Below are 7,297 nucleotides of genomic sequence, written 5' to 3' on the forward strand. Positions count from 1 at the left end.
GGGCTCCAGCCCTCTGGCTCCTCCACCCGTGCCTGGCCGGCCTCTCCCCAACCCATCGCCGTCCCCGAGATCAAGGACCCCACCACGACCACCCTGCAGGCTCCGCAGGGAATCTCAGAGCCTGTGGATTCCTTCTGGGCACCGGGTAAGTCAGTAGAAGGAGGAGGAATCTGCAGGGGATCATCAGCCTGCACCCACCAGGTGACAGGGGAGCGACACACACACACTTCTTCCTCTCACCCTCACCTGCCAGTGGCTGCTGCTGTCACGGATTACCACAAGCTGAGCGGCTTAAAGCAACACATATTTATTGTCTTAGGGTGCTGTGGTTGAGAAGTGCAAAATGGTGTTGCTGGGCTAAACTCAAGTTGCCAGCAGGGCTGTGTTCCTTTCCAGAGGCTCCGGGGGAGGATGTTTCCTCGCCCTCTCCAGCTCTGGGAGGCTGCCTGCGTTCTTTGGCCCATGGCCCCTTCCTCTACCTTCCAGTCGGCAGTGTCAGGTGTGTCCTTCTTGTCTGCCAGCGTGGACACCGACTCCTCTGCCTCACTGTCCGGCTTCATGGGCTCATCTCCCTGTCAGCTGATTAGCAACCTTAAGTCCCCTTTGCCAAGTAAAGTAACATATCCCCAGGTTCCAGGGAGTGGGATCTCTTTGGGGGGCTTTAGTCTGACCACTGGAGCCCCAGGCCGTCTGTTCTGCAGCATTCTCGCCATCCTTGCCTGTTTTCCTTTCCTGTTATTGTGGGCCATAATCCTTCCCATCAGGCCGCCTGGCCCTGTGCTCTTCACCCTCAAATCCAACCTTCCCAGAGGTGCCAGAATTATGTTTCTAAACAACAAACCTAATCCTGGCCCTTCCAGGTCAAAATCTTTTGATTGGCTGTTGGATCAAGTCCAAGTTTGCCAGGCCCTTTGCACCCAGGAGCCCCGGCTGTGCTGACTGGACTCTTGACGCAGTGACGTGGACCTGGCTACTTTGACAGAAGACATTTTGACATCGCTTAAAAAAGTCAGACTTAAAACACTCAACAGTCATATTTATCGTGGGTAACTTGCAGACATCCTCACTCTCTCTGGGCCTTGCTCTGGGGTGGGGGTTGGGTGGGAGATGGGGAAGGAGATCAGGACGGAGTGTGTGTAAGGGCTGGGGGGGGCATCCGTTTCGCACACCACTTAGCTGGAAACTGTTAGCTCATGACACAGCATCACCAAAGCTCTTGAAGATGCCCTGCTGGGGCCAGCAGTCCAGCCCCTGCCCGGCTGCAGACGCTGTGCTCCGTCACGACCTCCCTCTGCCTCTGCCCGTCCGAGGCAGGTGAACTCTCCCGCCCTGTGACTAGGCTACCCCCTGTTGGAGTGTCGTGGCTTCTCCAGAGTGGAGCCTCCCTGCACTGGCCCGGCCAGCATAGCCTGCTGTCCCTCCCCAGACCCCACACACACCTGATGTGAACTAACCCAGACGACTTCCTCTTCTCCTTTTTCTCCCGTGTTTGGTCATGCCGCTCGCCCTGCCCTTCCCCTCTCCACTTGTCAAATCCTTTTCTTCCAACTCAAATGTGGCCTCCTCTACAAAGCTTCTCCAACTTCCCGTGGACTGTCCCCGTTTTTCCCAACTTAGTCTCCACCTTGGCCCTCCCATCAGTCTTTGAACATTTACAAGTGCACCCATTAGCTTGCTGGAAGGGTATAAAAAGGCACGGCTCTTTAGTAGAAAAAATCTTCCTCTCGGATGGTGCTGGGCGGTGGCCCCAAACACATCTTTACTCTCCTCATCAAGTTGTCCTCAGTGCAGACTGAGGTGTTCTTGGGTGGGCTTCTGGAGACCCCCTCTCCCTTCTCCCTCCCTCGTCCTCCACTCCCCCCACTCCCAATCTTCGGCTTCTCGGCTCTGCTCTCCCCACAGGGTCTCTCCATCAGTCCTTTCCATCTGGTTCTCTCCGCATGGAGCTGGAGGGGGACACCCCCCAACACACATTCCCACTAACGTTTACATACACAAGCAACACCACACGCGAACTCACACTCACTCTTCTCCCCGAAGTACCTTAACCCAGCTCAGCCCACATTTGATCTGCAGCCGTGTGCCGTCGGGCACTGCACTGGATCCTGGGGATGAAAAGATGGTTCCAGTCCTGGGTGACTCCAAAGGGGGCTTGAGGTCCTTCAAAGGAAATCAGTTGCAAAGCAAACTTGCTAAGACTGATGGCAGATACAGCTACTTTATTTTATTTAACTTTTCACTTTGAGATAATTTTAGACTTATAAATAGTTGCAAAAATAGTACAGAATTCTCATACACCTTTCACCCGGCTGCCCCTAATTTTAACATCTTCCGTAACCATGGAACGATGATCTAAACCAGAAAATTAACATTGATGCAGTCCAATTAGCTACTTCTACAGACCTTATTTGAATTTTGCCAGTTGTACCAACTAATGTTCTTTTTCTGCTCCAGTATCCAACCCAGGATCCCACATTGTATTTAGTTGTCATGCCTCCTTAGTGTCCTCCAGTCTGTGACAGTTCCTGTCTCTTTTGACCTCACCGTGGCACATCTGGAATGTGTTAAATTGCATACAATATGTTTATCTGTCTTACCCAAACTCTTTCCCCATCACCTGGAGGAAGGAAGCACACACCATCCTGCTACAATTTTGTCGCATTCTACCTTGCGTTAGCCTTCCTTGTGCATGTGTCTGATTCTCCACGTATGGGAACATTGTGACAAGACCCTCTCCATCTTTTCAACTCCAGGACCCATTACAGTGGCCAGTAGTACATGGCAGGTGATCGATAAACATTGGCTGAGCTGATGTGTGTATGACCTTGTGTGTCGTCTTGCACTTGTATGTAAACATTTGTGGAAGTGTGTGTGTGTGGAGGTTCCTCTATGGATAGCTGTTGCAAAAGTTGGTTATTTTTGTAAGCCACATTAAGCCATTTAATTGTTCAATCAAAATTTATTGAGTGCCTACTTTGTGTCAAGTGCTATACTGATTAGACATTATTAAATCCTGGAGAGACAACTATCAATAAAAAGGGCACAGTTCCTATCTTTGGGAAGCTTCCAGTTTTATAAGGAAAGGAAATAGGTGAACAACGTGGATGGTTCTGAGTGCACACAGGCAATCAGGGAGGGCTTCCTAGAAGAAGTGATATCTTAGCTGAGACTGAGTCGTCGAAGAGGAATTCACCAGGCTAAGGAGTGAGGAAGTGGCAAGTACAGAGAAGTAGATTCCAGACAGAGGTGAGCAAGAAGGGTGTATTTAGGGAACTGTAGACTGGGAAAGAATAACGATTATAGCTACTGTCTATTGAGTCCCTCTGAGCCACGTCCCACATCAGCCTTCCACATAGTTTCTCGAATCTTTACAAAAATTCCAAAAAGTTGGGTTTCTTATCCTCACTAAAGATGAGGCAAAAGGAGCTCAAAGAGCCTGGATGACTTGTCCCAGGCCAGTAGGCGGCAGCCCTGGGATTCAAACTCAAGAAGCCTGTGCCTTGAATTTGAGGTTCCAGAGGATGACAGATGGAGCCTTGGTGAGAAATGGAAGCAGGGAAATCTAATCTGAAAAGGCACAACAAATCCTGATTTTGGACTAACTGTTCTCAATTTCCGGCTGCCTTTCAGCACGTGCCAGGGGCTCAGATCTTAATTGGCAGTGACGGCTCCCGGCACGGGGGGCTCCCAGGGCAGCTCCTTGCTGACCTCGTGAGACGCAGCAGGCCTGGCACTAGGCAGAGACACTCAGCTGCCGAGGGCCGTTCCTTCGAGAGGCTTCTGATCAACCAGTGGGAAAAACCCCTCATGCCCCAGAACTAGCAATAGCAATGAGAAGAAAATTATCCCCTCTGTCCGCTTCCCATGATAAGGAGTGGGGAAAGCAAGACCCCAAATAACTGAAAAGAGAAGGGAAACTGAAGCCAGCAACCGGGACGTTAGGATCCTGTCTTCGGCACTCAGCAAGCGCATCAAACAGGTAAGATGGATGAGTAGGGAAAGCGTTTACATTTTAAAAATAGAAGTAAGATAAGAGTAATGGCCGATAAATCACCAGAACCTTTCTCACTGGCATTTTATGACTAATGGGCTCAAAGCAAGCTGTCCCGAGCTACCCTGGCAGGTGACCAAAGAATCACAGCGGGAATTTTCATCCTACAGAATGTGGGGTACACTGTTCCCCTGAATGCCACAGGCTGTAATACTTCAGGAACCAGGGCATGTTACGGAGTACAAATATTGATCCAGCTTTTTCTCCATCAGCATATCCCTGCTGCTTCCTCGAGACCCAGCTCAAAAGCACTGCTTCCAGAAAAGAATACTGGGTGTTGAAAACAATTTGGAAAGAGTTGTGCTGGGCTGCGTGGCGTGGATTTGTTGGGTGAAGGAGGCAAAGACCAGGGGGAGATAAGCACATTTTTGGCTGCCGGGAGACCTTGATCTCTGCTGGGGCCTGAGAAACTCCTTTGTTTCCCTGGAGAGGTCAGTTATGGCGGCAATCAAAGCAGACATGTGGAGGGCTGACTGCCCCGTCCACCCAGGAGCATGAGGCCGTGCTGTGGAGCAAGTCCCCTTCGGAGTCAAACGTGCCTTTGCTAGTCCCACGAGACCCGTCTCTCTATGCAGAGAGCACCGAGGATTGAGGGACATCTTTGAATCTCCACGAGTTTCTCCCACTGCATCGCTGCTTTTTCTTGCAGTATATGAATATCTCAGCAGGATGGGATAAGGCCCAAGAATTTCACTTTGCAGTCATCAGAAGGCATTTCTCAGGGTCATCCCAGAGGTGGTCCAAGGTGACCAAGAGCTGGGGATGGGAGAGATGCCAAAGCCAGAGGGTGACTGAGGCCGCCGTCTAGTTGGATGGTTACACGTCAGTCGAAAAGCACACTCAGGACCCCATTCCTTAGTCACTGGGGGACACTGGAGAATTGTCCAGGCTGGAAGATTCAGAATGGCTGCGGTGCATCTGGCAGGTCTGCCTCATGAAGACATGGGACATGCAGGGGTGGCGGAGGATGCCGGGAGCAACGGGAATGGAAAGTGCACTTCTGTGGTGGGGGTTTGAGGCAGAGCACTTCTGTCATAGTTAGCACAAGGGGCACCAGGGCCCTTAGGAGCAGGGGATGGGGTGCAGCCACCCGGAGAAGGCCTGCAGGGACTCTCTCTTCTGGGATGGAGCCCATCGGGCCACCGCACTCTCCTATCCAGGGGGAGTTACTCCATATCTTGGTCAGGAAAGGTCTCCTGGGAGGTGCCGGGAAAAACTCGAGACTAGCTGGGTTGGCAACATAACATAATTCCCAAGTGGGATCCCTGGCTAGGAGGACCCGTGAATGAGGGAGAGTGTGGACAGGGCTGAGGGGCAGCCCAGCCTCTCTGTGTGGGCCCCACTGCCCAGCCTAATGGGCCTGGTGGGTCTAGCCAGGGCAGGGCTTGGCTCAGGAGGGGACCTGCTCCCCAGGGCTGCCTGAACCTCCTGGGTGGACATGGCACCCACAGGGACACAGACAGTGCCTGACTGGGCCACATAGCGGTTTCTCATCCAGGAGATATGCATGTAGGTACAAGCTGATCCATTTACTTATTTTATTTAGCAAGTACAAATATACCACTTACTATGTGCCAGGCACCTTACAAGTACTGACTCTTTAAATCTTTAGAAACCACGATAATTCCCATCTATCCGTCAAGAAACAGGAGCACTGCTGCTAAGCACCTTGCCCAGCTCCCTCGGGTAATAAATGGCACCAGGATTCACCTCGTGGACTCCTCCTTGGAAGTCACTCCCCACCCCCCTTGCACCCTGGTTCTTAACCACCTGCTGTCTTCTTCCCAAGCTGCTGCTGCTTTGTTTCGGGCCCAGCCCTCACTGTGAACCTCCTTCCCTCTGTCTGTGCCTTTCAAGGCTCAAATCCACAGTTTGAAACACCGTGTCTCCTGCAGCTGCATGTCTATAGCTGGGTGTTCCCATTTGCTCCTGAACAGATAGCTGGAAGACTGGAGCTGGAACTCCTGCTGTTCTGTAAAATATGTGGCAATGGCTTCCCCCCGCTCTGTGGGGCCAGGAGACCGTTTGGAGACCCTGGGTTTCTGGCAGGAGGAGCAGGGTCACGAAGCTCTGCTGCATCCAGCCTCCCCATCATCTCCAGCAGCCCACATGTGTCAGAGACGGGCTGAAACGCAGGCCCTGGGGACATGGACTCGCCTGGGCCCGCCCGGCCAGCTGCCCACACCGACGGTTCCCGCAGGGCTGGGGGGGCATCCATTCACCTGCCCCCCTTACCCACCCTTGGCTAAGAATGCCTCGGGGACTGGGAACAACCCATCCACCATGGGCGACCATGCAGTGTGAGATTTTTCCCCGTTTTGGATTTTTCTATTTGTGTCTTAGAGCTTTTCAGCTCTAATTGCAGCAGTTCCTACTGAGCCAGCATTTGAAAATAGCTGTGGGCACAGAGCCCTGCCCACTGGTGCTGTTTTCTTTGCAGTGCCAACCCATAAGGGGTTGGGGACCAGTAGAGACCCTCACCCCGCAGTGTCCTTGGTCTGGGCCCGCCTTCAGAGTGAGAGCAGTGGTTGTTATTGGACACATGCAAAACCTGCCCAGTCCCATTGTGACTCAGTGGGCCTCACCCTGCTTGTGGTCAGGGGCCCTGGTGATGGGCAAGAGGGGTATTGTGAGAGCCGCAAAGCGTCAATATCGTGTTGCATTTTATAGGACTCTTGTAAATCCCTCATCTATCCTCAAGGCAATCCAGGAACACATCACCCTCTCCATCTGACAAATAAAAACGGAGGAGCAGCAAGGCCAAGTGACCTGCCCAACAGACCTCAGCTGACAGGAGGTGGATCGGGGCTGGAAGTCACTGCCCTTCCCTCCGCCCCAACTGCAGTCAGGGAATGTGTGTGATTGTGTCTCTCCCACCGTCACCCCCACCATCATAGTTGTCACAGCTCTGGGTGATGTTGGAGGATGGTGCAGAGAACAGCTCTCCCGGGAGACTCTGCCTTATAATGATCTCAAAGGGACCAGCAACCAAACCAGAGAATGATGGATGTTTGTATGGATTTCTAAGAATGGCCTCTAACGGGTTTTATTTACTTATAATTATGCCCTGCTTATAACAGTAAAGGTCCAAGGTGGCCCAACCCTTAAACACGAAAATAATAAAAGCGAAACAGAGACAAAGTAAAGGAAGCCATAAGCTGGGCTGGCCCCGCACAGCTCCAGGGTGGTGGCCGTTTGCAGGCTGTGGGGTCCGCGGCACCCCCCCGAGCACAGCCCTGCAGCCAG

Source organism: Choloepus didactylus, chromosome 17, assembly GCF_015220235.1.
Source record: "Choloepus didactylus isolate mChoDid1 chromosome 17, mChoDid1.pri, whole genome shotgun sequence".
Lineage (NCBI taxonomy): Eukaryota > Metazoa > Chordata > Mammalia > Pilosa > Megalonychidae > Choloepus > Choloepus didactylus.